This window comes from Theropithecus gelada, chromosome 10 (assembly GCF_003255815.1).
Source record: "Theropithecus gelada isolate Dixy chromosome 10, Tgel_1.0, whole genome shotgun sequence".
NCBI classification, from domain to species: Eukaryota; Metazoa; Chordata; class Mammalia; order Primates; family Cercopithecidae; genus Theropithecus; species Theropithecus gelada.
Window position 1 is genome coordinate 92,354,473 of NC_037678.1, and position 14,742 is coordinate 92,369,214.

Below are 14,742 nucleotides of genomic sequence, written 5' to 3' on the forward strand. Positions count from 1 at the left end.
GTTCTCCACTGTATTACCTAGAAGGATTAGCTGCTAATTGTTGAAATCAACCCAAACTGGCTGACATGGTTTGGCTGTGTCCCCACCCAAATCTCATCTTGAATTGTAGTTCCCATAATCCCCACGTGTCGTGGGAGGCACCCAGTGGGAAGTGATTGGATCATGAGTGCAGTTTTTCCCATGCTGTTCTTGTGATAGTGAGGGAGTTCTTACGAAATCTGAGGTTTTATAAGCGTCTGGCATTTCCCCTGCTTGCCCTCATTCTCTCTGCTGCCACCCTGTGAAGAGGTGCCTTCCCCCTTATTGTAAGTTTCCTGAGGCCTCCCCAGCCATGCAGAACTGTGGGTCAATTAAACCTCTTTTCTTTGTAAATTGCCAGGTCTCAAATGTTTCTTCATAGCAGCTTGAGAACAGACTAATACACTGGATTATGAAATAAAGGCTGAAATAATAAGTCAGTTTTTGAGTCAGTCAATTCATGTGACTGAAACATCCTGGGAGGGCTGGTTTTGGGCCAAGTGGGCCCAGTTGCTCAAGACCTATATCTTTCTCTCCATGTCCTAGCTCTGCGCTCTCCACATTCATTCCTAACAGAGTCACCCTTGTGGACCAGCATCGACTATGTGCTCCTTCCCATCTGGTGCTAGTGGGGTCTCTTCCACATAAAACCAATACCTGGGCTTTAGCTTGATTGGATCAATTTAGTCTATCTGCTCATTCCTAAACCAATCATGATGGCCAAGAGGAGGGAATAGTGCTGACTGGTTTATGGTAGAACCACCTGTCCCACCCCCAAGACCATCACGTCATCCTTAGGAGGATTACAGATGGACGTGGGAATAAAAATAGGCATGCTGCCTGCAAGAGAAGAAGGAATGAATGCTGGTGGCCAAAGGCCCCTGAAAATGTTGACCTCACCTACCTTAATTTCTGGCACCTCCTTCTACCAGTTGCTCATTCTAGGAAGCTTAAATCCTTCCTCTTCCCCTCTCTTCCATCTTTCAATTTGCATGACCCTTTTATTAATTGTCCTCCTAAAAATCTTCTCAATCCAGTCACTTCCCTCCATTCCCATTGTGAACAATGTTCTTTCTTGATCATGCCCAGGCCAGCCCAATGGCTTCAGTAGCAGTTGGAAGGCAGACACCTTATCTGTTATTTTAACAGAGAGAAGTTCATATACACCGTTGTTAATTTTGTAACTAAAATGGTTAAACATGACCTCTAAGATGTCACAGAGGTAGCAACTTCAGAAAGCAGCTACCAGTCTAAGGTTGGGGGGTAAAAAGGAAAAGGTTGGAACTACTGAAACCTAGAAGCATGGAGAGGGGACACGATGAAGTTGAAGTTCAGACCCCTGAAGAGGAGCCCTGGCCAACTTGGGCAGGTGTCTCCCAGCAGAAGCAATGAGGTTAGCTCTGCATGTGTTATACAACAACAGCCAATTGCTGCAGTGGAAGGAACTGCTGCTGTGAGGTGAGGAAGCGAGATTGGGAAGATGCTGTCAAGAACTGAAAGTAAAGGAAGCAGACAGAAGTGTGGCTGGGTGATGCTCATGTGAACAGGAAGCCAATTGAAGGGTGCAGGTCCCTTCTCACTTCAGCCTTGCAGCTCCCGCAAGCACCCTGTGTTGTCAAAGCCCCAAAAGAAGCAACTAGTAAAGCAGAAATGAGGCTTCGGCCCTAGTGATACAGTCATACCCCCAAATTGGGATCTTGGTTTCACTCAGGAAAGAATTCAAGAATAAGCTCACAGTGAATGAAAGAAAGCCGCTGCAAGGTGAGGAAGTGAGACTGGGAAGATGCTGTCAAGAACTGCATTTATTAATAAACTCTGTTTATTAGAGTAACGTGTTGAAGAAGATGGCTGCTCCATGGACAGAACACGGCTATCCCATAGGCAGAGAGCACACAGTAGCACTCGTGGGTTGCTGGCCAGCTCTATTGACATCCTGTGTAAGATACTGCGTATCTTCATTATATGCTAAATAAGGGGTTGGTTATTCACAAACTGTCTGGAAAAGGGGTAGAGAATTCTTGGAATCATTTAAGATAACTTCCGAGTCGTTGTCATGGCATTTGTAAACTGTGATGGAGCTGATGAGAGTATCTTATGCAAATGTATTATAATTCCTAGCCCTAGCTGGTTTTGGCCGGTTTCTTTGCTGCATCCTGTTCAGATCAGCAGGGTCATGAAAACAAGTCCTTCTAATCTCCTACCTCACAAGGATCACAAAACACCGCATAGAGGAATGAGCTTGGAGCTAAGAGACAAGATCTTATAAACAGTCACTGGCTTTCTAAACAGCTCTTTTAATTCACTCCTCATTTTCCAATCTATCCTTCATCCCTGTTGCCCCAACTCACACCCAAATGCATCGTGGCATCCTGGCTGGACCAGTGAAGATTGATAATGGCTTCAGTTGGGAAAAGTGTGGGGTGGGAAGAGGATTTAGGCATCCTGGAGTCCAGATTAGTGCAGCCATGCTGAGAATGAAAGACGGTGCCCCCTCGTGGCAAGCACCCTATTAGTGCTGTTAGTGGAGAGTCAGACTTTCCAAGATGATTCTCGGTGTTAAATTAGCTTTAACAATTTGAGCATTTTTGGCTTTGTAGATATATTTTTATTTGAATTTGCAAAATCTTTAATAGTTGCGTAAGAATTATAATCCCAGAAGGTTAATACGCATTTGTACATAAACAACAGTTTTATCTTAATAAAAATAGGTTATCCCTGGGGGTTCACGAAAATTTGTTTTCCCTTTAAGATGGGTCCATGCATTACACAAATTGATGAAAAGGAAAAATACTATCTGACTCCTAGACAGGAGGTATAAGCGGCACCAACCCCATGGTCTCCTAGCCCGTAACATCGGAAAATGGCAGAACCATGGGTGTGTGGGGGCCAGAAGATACTGCTACGTTTTTTTGGATGTGTCGAAAGCTTCAGATTGTTGGAAAGCTTAACAGGGATGTGGAGTGGGGTAACTAGATGATGGGGCTAGATAGGTATTCGAGAAAGACAGGCAGAGAAGCATTTGATGCCATTAAATATGACCCTTTGTGTTCGGAAATGTACCTGCTGATTAATCTGCCATCAGTATCTATTCACTGAAAGCACAGATGTGCTGAGGGGACAGAGAGGGTGATTGGGGACCATTACAGAAGATGATGTGGCATTTGAGTTGGGCCTTAGAAGATTGGAAAGGTCTTAAGAGATGGAGGACTAGGGTGAGGGCCTGCCAGGCTAGGAGAATGACATGAGCCAGGGCTTGGAGGAATGGCGGGGCTGGATGCCCGGAGGAGTGGGAGATGACATATGGAGGCTTCAAGGCACCAGGTTTTGCAAGGCCTGAATTCCAGGTGAAAGAGCTGGGATTTTATCCTGAAATAAAGGTGGAGATCCTTGCTGTTTTCTGAGAGAGGGAGGGCAAAATCCAAATTTGTTATTATGGTTCTCGTTTTTCCATTGAGGAAGGTGACACCCAGAGTCGTTGGAGACACCCTAAGATCACAGGTCAGTTTAATAGGTGTGGAGAAGCAGTGCCCACTGCTGCCTCCTGGTCTACCAGGGCACATCACAGTTAACACTGTGTGCCTGGCTGAAATCGGGAGCCAAAGGCCTCATTTGCATATCTCTCTGGCAGGCAAGGACTGCCCTGCCACCGGAGGGAATAGTCCACATCACCCCCGACACTAGGCTGGTGACAATTGGAACTGGAGGGGTTCACAGGCCCTAGTTCATCTGTAAGATGTATAACCATGCAGCCGTCCCGGGGCTGCCATTAGCGCTTTATCTGAAAAGGCCAAACAGCTCCTGCTCTGTAAATTATATCTCATTTCTTTAAAAAATGTGTGTGGATGGAGAAGGGGCAGAGGGATGCAAGGGAGGAGGAAGGGAAGGGGGGCAGCAGGGAAGGGTAAATAGGTAAAATAAATGGGCTTGGTGCATGCCTTTTGACCATTTTGCTTTAGTCTATTGATTTGGATTTTTCCCCCTACCCTGGGAGTAATCAATTTTTCGGTGGATGGGCAGAATACAATAATTTCAAGCAAACTCTTCAAATGGGTTGTCATTAATTTGCCTTTTGCCGGTCCTTGTTCCCTCGGAGTAAGATGTGTTTAGCCTTCTCGGAACACTATTGGAGGTATCCTCTGGGGATTTGCGGGGGCTGATTGGCACAGGGCAGGGAATGCAGACGTGGGAGGGGCGAGGAGAGCTAGTGCGGACTAATGAAGGCACAGTGTTTGCTCATCTTTACAGAGTCACTTATTACTGCTAATTGGGAGGGACAGTTCAAATAAGCACAGAGGAGCAGTTGTCACAGGAGCGTGACATGGTTTTAAAGAGGCCTTCCCGGCTCCCTGAACTCCTGCCGCAGGCGGGCTGGATGCCTGCGCTTCGCAGCCTCCATAGAGTGGAGGCTTTGTCAGGGCGCCCCATAGAAGTCAGCAGTCCTAAGAAACCTAGGTTTGGCAAATCATCGCAGGGAACCACAGACAGACACGCAGCTGCCTGGGACACTTAGAAAGTCAACAGCTGACGGAAGGGGAGGACTCCGAGCTTGGCTGTAAATGGACTTGAAGATGTGATCGGAATTAATTTACACAACATAGTTAGAGGTTGTTTTCTTTAAAGGGACTAATTGGTTTTAAAGAACATTCATTTGTATGAGTGTTAAAATATTAATAACCTGACATACATCTCCTAGGGTTCTGCCGCTTTATCTTTTGGTTATTTCCTTTGTAAGAAGACATTAATTTCCTCTCCATTCTATTAAATAGACATGAGTGAATGGGCCATGCCCATCCCACGTTATAGCCAATATTTCCAAATTGTTTGGTTACATTTGTGCCAACCAGTTAGTCATTAGTCAATGCTATTAAAAAGCACCTGGGGGCTGGGCATGGTGGCTCATGCCTGTAATCTCAGCATTTTGGGAGCCTGAGGCAGGAGGATCACTTGAAGTCAGGAGTTTGAAACCAGGATGGGCAACATGACAAGCCCCTCACCTCAAATTAAAAATAATAAGAATAATAATTAGTCAAGCATGGTGGCTCACACCTGCAATCCCAACACTTTGGGAGGCTGCAGTGGGAGGATTGCTTGAGCCCGAGATTTTGAGGTTATAGTGGGTGATGATTGTGCCACTGCACTCCAGCTTGGGCAACAGAGCAAGATCCCACTTCTGAAATAAATAACTACATAAATAAGAGTAAAGTAAAAACAAACAAACAAAAAACATCTAGATCTTCCTGGCTGCCACAAGGAATGAATCACAACTGCCCCAATTCATTCATTCTACAAAAGTATTTAATCCTTACAGTGGGCCAGGTGCTAGGGACACAGCCATGAACAAGATTAAGTCCCTGCTGTCACAAGTTCTCATTCCTATGGAAGGCTGGGGCACTGACGGTGATGGAGTGATGATCAAGGTCATTTCAGATGAGGACAAAAATGCAGGGGTGCCCTTGTGCCAGTGTTTTACTTGGCTTTTCAGGCTCCTGTATTTACTCTTGTGGAAAACAAGATAAATCAATACTGCCAAGAAGCAGGTAGTGGAGCCCATACCTTTGAGGGAATCTTAGATAAGGCCAAGTTCAACTGCCTGGTTTTAGATACAGGAAACTTCTGATTCAAAATATAATCCCATTCTGGAGAGGTATGTGTAACAGATTCTGGTGATTTAGTGTCAATTGAGAAAATTTATCATAAGCCAAATTTTTGGTGCAAAGCCACAGTCCCTTTTCTTATTTATTTCTTTTTCTTCTTTTTTTTTTTTTTTTTTTTTTTTTTTTTTTTTTTTTTTTTTTTTTGAGAAGAGTTTTGCTCTTGTCACCCAGGCTGGAGTGCAATGGCACGATCTCAGCTCACTGCAACCTCCACCTCCCTGGTTCAAGTGATTCTCCTGCCTCAGCCTCCTGAGTAGCTGGGATTACAGGCACTTGCCAACACACCCGGCTAATATTTGTATTTTTAGTAGAGATGGGGTTTCACCATGTTGGCCAGGCTGGTCTTGAACTCCTGACCTCAGGTGATCTACCCGCCTCAGCCTCCCAAAGTACTGGGATCTCAGGCGTGAGCCACTGCACCCAATCCCTTTTCCTTTTACAACTCAGATTTTTAAGAATGTCATTAAATACACAACAAGCATCCTATTTTAAAAGCAAGTATAAAACCAAGGATCCAATCTAATCATCCTCCTGGACTTCAAGGTTCTGAGGTGTATCCTGGGCCAGGAGCTTATAGAAGGTTGAGATGAGGGTGAGAGAGAGGCTCAGGTTGGATGCTGGTTTCATCCTTGCTCTAACTTGGTTCTTGGTTCTTATGATTTATACCTTAAAACACATACACTCTGTGGTGGTTGATGCCCATATTCCCAGCACTTTGGGATGCCAAGGACAGAAGATCACTTGAAGCCAGGAATTCAAGACCAACATAGTGAGAACCCCTCTCCATTAAAAATTTCAAAATGAGCTGCATGTGGTGGCACACACCTGTAGTCCCAGCTACTTAGGAGGCTGAGGCAGGAGGATCACTTGAGCCCGAGTTTGAGGTTGTAGTGAGCCATGATCATGCCACTGCACTCCAGCCTGGGCAACAGAGTGAGACCCTGTCTCCAAAAAAAAAAAGAAAGAAAGAAAACAAAAGGAAAAAAAAATACACACACAAACACATCAGCAGCAGCAGCATCACATACATACATAACCAAATAGAAAATTACAGGTGGTAGCACCTTCAGAGAAAAAAAAGTCATTTTTTCTCCTCCTGAACATTGAAAATTACATTATCTATTTATGACACAGGCAGATGGCATGAATCTGGGCTTTCACTTTGAAAGTATTTTCAAGAAAGTGACAGACTTTCCCCAGTGAAGAGAACAGCCCTAAAAAAGAAATACCCATTTATGAAATTCATGTAAAGCCGTTCCTGCAAATTTTTGCATTAGTTTTGAGATTTAAACTGGAATGAGCCGCTATCAAATCAGACTGGTGGGTAAGCAGTTAGATGTTTTTCTAGAGAATGTAAGCCTTGGTACTTAACAAGAAATTAGTGGGGTTTCTCAGCATGGAAAATAGGAAACTATTTGCTGGATGATACATTCCATTTTAGATTTCCTGCGATATGTTAAGAATGAATTTGTTGTTCATTGATACCTTCCAAGAGACCCCAACATAGGGTAAACAATGCCCCCTTCACTTCTGCATGAATGCACTCAGTTCTTTTCTTCACATCTGGAAGTCATTTATTTTGCCCTGAGACATCTGCAGAGGCTGTTGACATGTGATGGAGGCAGGGGAGCTGGCAAGCATGGTGAGGCCATGGACGCCATCACTGTTGGTGAGGCCTGGCTTTGTTGGAGGCAAGAAGAGGACCCGCTTCCCAACTGGGCGATGAGTACAGGTTGACCAATTAAGAAACCAGTTGAATAAGCTTTAACAACAACAACAACAAAAAAACACTTCTGAAAAAAAGGAATTTATGTTGCTAAAACGAATCCTTCATTTGGGGACCTAAAAGGAAAATGTCTGGCTCAGTTCTCTGTGGGATTTCACTCTTAATGGGCATAAGCAGAAAATATCTTTTTGCAGGCAGAGAGGTATGTGTGTGTATAAATTAATGTGTAATGTTGAAATCTTGTTTTAAAATAACTCCACATGATAGCTGCTTTGACTCCTTGGTGTTCTCATTGGTCAGAAGCTGTCCTTGGGAATCTGCCATCAGCAAATATCTGAGAGTACATATCAGAAGCACAGAGCTGGATGCTTTGGAAAGGTAATGGGTGTCTGTTGATGAAGCCGAGTAGAATTTCTTCCTCTGCTTTCACTAATAGTAGAGTATATGAAAATAGCCTGCATCTCTATGTCACAGCTAAACTGCAGAGCTGTGCCATATTGAGAATGAGCACTGGTCCTCTGAATATAGAATGAGAGCTGTATAAAGCTCCACTAACCCCCCACCAGCATCTCACTCCTTAGCCTGAGATGCCAGCTTTACAGCTTTAGTTTTATTCTGTTATTATAGATTTAGGGGGCACATGTGCAGGTGTGTTACATGGGTATATTGTATAATACTAGGGTTTGGGCATCTAGTATCAAGAACTCAATCCCATTTAAAATAGCCACACATAAACAAAGAATACCTATGAATACTTCTAACCAAGGAGGTGAAAGACCTCTATAAGGAGAACTACAGAGAACACTGATGAAAGAAATTGTAAATAACACAAACAAGTGGAAGAAAACATCCCATACTCATGGATAGGAAGAATCAATATCATGAAAAGACTACACTACCCAAAGCAGTCTACAGATGCAATGCAATTTCTATCAAATTACCAATCTCATTTTTCACAGAATTAGAAAAAATGATTGTAAATTCATATTGAACAAAAAAGAACCCAAATAACCAAAGCAATTTTCAGCAACAAGAACAAAACCAAAGGCATCACATTTCCTAACTTCAAACTATACTATAAGGATGTAGTAATCAAAACAGCATGGTCCTTGTACAAAAAAATAGACACATAGACCAGTGGAACAGAATAGAGAACCTGGTAATAAAACCACAAACCTACAACCAACTGATCTTTAACACAATTGACAAAAATAGACAATGTGGAAAGGACACCCCATTTAATAAATTGTGCTGAGAAAACTGGCTAACCATATGCAGAAGACTGAGACTGGACCCCTCTCACCATATATAAAAATTAACTCAAGATGGATTAAAGATTTAACTGTAACACCTGAAACTATAAAAATCCTAGAAGAAAATTTAGGAAAAACTCTTCTGGTCATTGGCCTAGGCAAAGTGTTATACCTTTATGGGAGCAGCTAGCATTGTCCTTTCCTAGCAGCCTCATTGAATATGCAAATCTCCCAGCAAGGAGCAATCCTTGGAGTTACTACCACTGCAACTTGATAGGAAGGACAAAATGGAGAGCATAAGGATGATATTTGAGGCTAGAGGTTGGGAAGAGAACTCCAAAGACTGGTGTGGCTCATTAAATAATTTTAACAAGGGGCTGCTCTGCTGAAGACCCAAGGAAGGGATTTAAATGGCTGAGGAGGAACAGGGACATCACATAAGATTGCTCCCCAATCAAGCTGAATCCTTCCAGGCTTTTACAGAGTCCACTCAAGGGAAGAGGTTAAGGGGAAACAGCCTGTTGGAATATGCAATGAGATTGCAATGGCAGTAGTGGGGTAGAGAGACAATTATGATGGACACTGGCAAAAGGAAACCACAGAGGAGAATGTCCCACACTGGAGTCAAAGGGAGAGAGTGAGTTTGGTCCACATGGAGAGCATGCCATTGGCCTGAAGCTAATGTGATGAGGTAGTAGTTCATAGTATTTATAATGGAAATCTTTTACTTGAAACCCAGGAGCTTCTTCCAGCCCCTACAGAGAAATCATGTACTACTGAATCAGACACCAGATCTACAGATATTGCCTACTGAGAAACAGGGCGGAAGGGAGAGAGGCAAGCTGAAGATCACAGCATGTAGCAGAAAGATTCAGAGGCATAACTTGCAGAGTTTTCCTGCTCCAAGAGAGGAGATAAAAGTTGCTGTGATCTGGTCGGGCCTGGTGGCTCACGCCTGTAACACCAGCACTTTGGAAGGCCAAGATGGGAGGATCACTTGAGGCCAGGAGTTCGAGACCAGCCTGGTCAACATAGGGAGACCCCCATCTCTATTTCAAAAAAAAAAGTTGCCATGATCTGAGCACACAGAGGAGGAGAAGACACCACAGGCTCAAGAGAGGGTGAGGCTGAGAAACCAAGAGACCAGAGCAGGCTTGCCTTCCGTAAGCTGTAGTGTGGAGGTGTAAGGAATTTACACAGGTATTCATTCAACAGGTATTTATTGAGTGCCTGGGTTATGCCTGCTACTGTTCTGTGCACCTGGGATATATCCATGAACCAAACAGAAAAAGATCCCTGCCCCCATGGAGCTTATATCCCAGCAGAAAAGACAGACAGTACGCAATAAGCAGAAATCAACAAAATGCTTTGCCTTTTAGGGGATGATCCATGCCAGGAATAAAAGAAAAACAGAGGGATAGGGTGATCAGAGTGGCTTGAGGGAGTTATTTAGCAGTGGGCCTCACCAAGCCAGATTGCAGCCAAGCTCTGAAGGAGGTAAGGGAGAGAGCACACAGGTAGTGTGGCCTTATGGCCCATGGTGGCTGTCCAGTAGTGCCTTTGCTCCCAGTAGACAGCCCGTCGATGGCTGACTTTGGAATGAAACTTGTCTCCATCCACAAGATTCTCTTCAGTCCCCCAAGACTCATTCTGTGAAAGCTGCCACCTTCTGACAACCCAGCACATGCCCAGAGTGAAGGAATAAGATGGAGATTCTTTGAGATGGTGACACGGAGTTAGAAAGCCTTGATGATGATCAAAGCAGAATGGGGCGGAAACAGGTTGCAAACTTGCCCACTGAGCTAGAACAGAGGTAGGACCCGCAACCAACACTGATCCCTTCTATTTCAGAATCTCACCCAAAACACAATCCCAAATGAGCTTTTAGATATTTGGCTGTTTTATTTTTGTTTTTTTCTTTTTTCTTCCTGATCGGGTTTCTACTAGACAACTAAGTGTCCGCGGGAATCAACCTACATCTGTAATACCTTCTTATTTTTATTTTGTCAGGCTTATTTCATTTTGACTATTGGGTCATTACACCTTTTAATAATTATACTACATATTAACATTTTTTCTCAGCAAACATTGTATCAATAGTGCTATTTGTGAAGTCACAAGTTCACTAGAAATAAAGTAGTATAAAGAAAACTAAAAATGGATAAGAATGATGAGGTTTTTATATCCCCAATTTCTGAGGTTGCCTTGATTTTAAAATGCTGTTTCTGACAACACTCCCACGTACTTGAAATTGAAACTTCATCTCCCAGCCTGTCATTCACACTCAGAAGCAGCCTGATAATCAGTTACTGATCAGGTGTGACCAGATATCCTAATTTTTAGCCTTGTACATGTGATCACAGGAGACATGGTGTGTGTGCATGTGTGATGTCCATTTGTAGTTTATCCTCTTTATGAGTCTTCAAGAATACTTGAGCCTCTCTACTTCTTTATTTGGAAATAATTCCAAAGGCAAAAGCCTCCAGGAGATGTAATTTGGTTCCTGAAGTCATGAAGCCCAAGGTCCCAAAAGCCCCTGTCCTTTGCTAGTGGAATCTTTCCTTTGGTATAAATAGGAAGCTTTCCTTGGCAACTCTGATGATGATACCTTTTTTATCTATCCAAAAGGCCAGTTTACTGGTCAAGAGTGTGGGCTGGGATACTCAAGAGTTCAGAGTTACATTTCTATATGGACTCCCATCCCATGTTTTACTTATCCCATTTTTATAGTCATTGCCCTTGTGGGGTACTTAGAATAACATGGAGAACACAGAGGCTGATCTAGGTATAATGGTGCTATAATGCCTTCTAGCATGAAGTAGTGTGGACAGTTTGAGCCTGGTTGAAAGGGAATTCATTTTGTCAAGGTTTATATAAGACCAAGCCCCTCCTCCCATTGCAAGTGCCACTGTCCCCGCTCAGCTACACCCATCATGATGAAAACCTGCCCCCATGGCAAGCAATGGGAGTGAAGGTAGAAGAATGGGGGGATGCCTGCATCCCATCTTGGCTTCCTGTCTTTCAGGCTTTCAGTGTCACATTCTGTCCAGACCATGCACAAGCCCTTACAGGGTTCCAAGCAAACGCTCACTTCTCTCCACATCTTGGCACCTTTCCTCACATCTGGCACCAATAGGTCTTATTATACCATTAACTCTGCTTGTCTGTAGGGGGAAAGGAAGACAAGAAGGCTTGAGGTGAAAGGAAATAAAGTATATTAACCCAAGTAAATTGGCTGCAGACATCACCACTTATGCAAGGAGTGCCGGACAGCTCCTCCGACTCTGGTTGAAGGCTCCCACTGCTGTTCTTCTAGATGGGAGTGCAGTGTTCCCCTGCATCTCATCTCCCCAACTCCTCACAACCTCCATTTCTTCAGGCATAAATATGGGGAAGCGTTGTCTACATTACAGAACGATTGTCAGGATTAAATGAGAACATGCATGTGAAACCCTCACACATTGCCCAGCATGTAGTCACATGTAACAAATGGTGGTGGGGATGATGGTATATGAATGGAAGCCCATTTTGATTATTTTTCACAGCGTTGCTTAATTCATTCCAATGAAGCGTTTACTGCACGCCTCCCTGCGATGTCTGTGGGTGCCCACGGTGAAGGCTGCTCCAGTGAGGACAACTCTGGATGGAGCCAGAGAGCAGGAGCCCAGTGGTGAACTCTCCACCTCCTCACACCGGGCCATTACTCCCCCTGAGCCTTCATTTCCCATCTCCCCAACCTCCTCATAAGTCCTACATGAAGAGACGAGAAAGGGAACTGAAGGCGCTTTCCTGCTCAAAACCATGAAAAGGCCAGGGGTGGTGGCTCACACCTGTAATCCCAGCACTTTGGGAAGCCAAGGTGGGTGGATCACTTGTGGTCAGAAGTTCGAGACCAGCCTGGCCAATATGGTGAAACCCCTTCTCTACTAAAAATATAAAAATTAGCCAGGAGTAGTGGTGCGCACCTGTAGTCCCAGCTACTTGGGAGGCTGAGGCAAGAGAATCGCTTGAACCCAGGAAGCGAAGCGGAGGTTGCAGCGAGCCAAGATCGTGCTATTGCACTCCAGCCTGGATGTCACAGCGAGACTCCGTCTCAAAAACAAAAACATAAAACAAACCATGAAACACAATCTACCTTCGTTAATGGAATAAACAAGACAACATAGGACAATGTGCTATTAGGTCTCCGGGGCACCATGTTTCCCTCATCCCGTCTAAAGCATATGACCATGGGGGAAAGTATCAGACACCTCTTGTCCCTGGAAATAGCCTTTTCCGGGCCTTCAACTTCAACGTCAACAAATGTTTATTAAGCGTCCACTATGTGTGAGGCATTGTCAGACCAGAACTATCCAATAGAAGTTTCTGTGATGGGAATGTTCTGCATCGGCACTAATAGCCATGTGGTTACTGAGCAATCGAAATGTGGTTAGTGTGACGGAAGAAGTGAATTTTTTATTTTTCTTAATGTTAATTAATTTTAAATTAAATTTAAATAGCCACATGTGACTAGTGACGACCATATCGCACAGTGTGGGACTAGACCCCGAAGATTCACTGGACAGCTAAAAATCCTTGCTTTCTTGAGGTTTATGTTCCATTAAAAGGAAGTGGGGACAGACAATAAGGTAAAAAAGTGAAATACATCGCAAGTCAGATAGTGAAAGTGCTATAGAAAAAAAGCAATAAAGCCAGAATCAAGTTAGGAAAGGTCAGAATTCTGAAAGGGGTGGCACACTGAACAATTTTCATGCCCAGTGAATGTCCTGTAAAGGTGAACCTCTCAGACTTTATTTTAGGTACTGCCGAAAGCAAGCCGGAGAGTCTAGTGAACCTAGTTTTTGAATACACCCGTAAGTCAGGTGTCTGATTTGAACAGTTGCTTTTATCCTTCTCAACTCTGTACTCAAAATGCGCCACTTCTCACTTGGTACAATAATCAGGAATAATGTGTATCTTAATGGAGCTTCTCCATTAAAAGGTTTTGGAAATAATATATAAAATTAATGGTTTACAAGAATAGTTTTAGACACTTGAAAACATAGCTAACCTAAAGACCTTCAATGCACCATGAATACATTCATTCCCCGAATAAAAATGAATCCCAAAATTGGTTTTGATTTTTATTTAAAATTCAAATGTCTGATGTCCTTAAATTGAACAAATGATATTTAAAAATATCTATATCAGCCTCTAACATCTGCAGATTGCGATTTGCATTTTGAAATTGGCTGCTTGAAATGAACGGGGATGAGCGCTGTCATTCTTCTTTTCCTCCCTCTGGTTATTTAATGAAATGCGAGAGGTCAACCCTTTGTCCTTAAATTAGTTCCCATAAAAATCTTTTTGTACTTTGCAGCTTGTTATGATGTCTTGAGGCTGAAGGAAACGTTGCCATTAATTATGTCTTTGTTGAATATGGATATCTATTCCGAGTTAGTTGAACAGTTTCAAACAAAATTAGCATCGAGCCACACTCGGGCCAGCTTTGGGTTGGTTATCAAGAATATTTCTCGCTTTTTTTCTCCCTTTCTTTTTTTCCTTTAAATTTTTTTTAAATAGCTGAGAGAATGCTCTTCGGCAAGTGTGTATTATCTAATATATTCAGCTTTCAGTTGCTACTTTTTTCCAGATGAAGATGAGCTTAATTGAGGTTGTCCTTTTAAGTTTGTAGGGCCCTTCAGCATCTCACACAAAAGCATCTAGAGGCTTTTCATTTGTCTTGAGTATGTTTCAGATGTACAAATATTATTTACTTTAAACTTCAAATCAAAAGGTGCACTGTAACTGTTTTAAATAAAACGTTAGTCAAGACTGAAATATATATAAATTCAAAGCTATACTTTTTTTTTCATTTATGTGAAGGGAGTTCAGTTAACAAATTTTAGGATACATGTCGGAGGAACTGTTTAGCAACACACTTCAAGCAAGCAAGCACTTAATAAAGGAATTCATTCCCAGTCCTCCAAAGATAAATATTACAAACCCACTCTACAACTAAGCTGTGAAGTTAGTTTTCTGTTGCAGATTCTCTTAAATGTTTGCATGAATAAGATGGGGGTAAAATTGATTTTGAAGAAGTGAAGCTCAT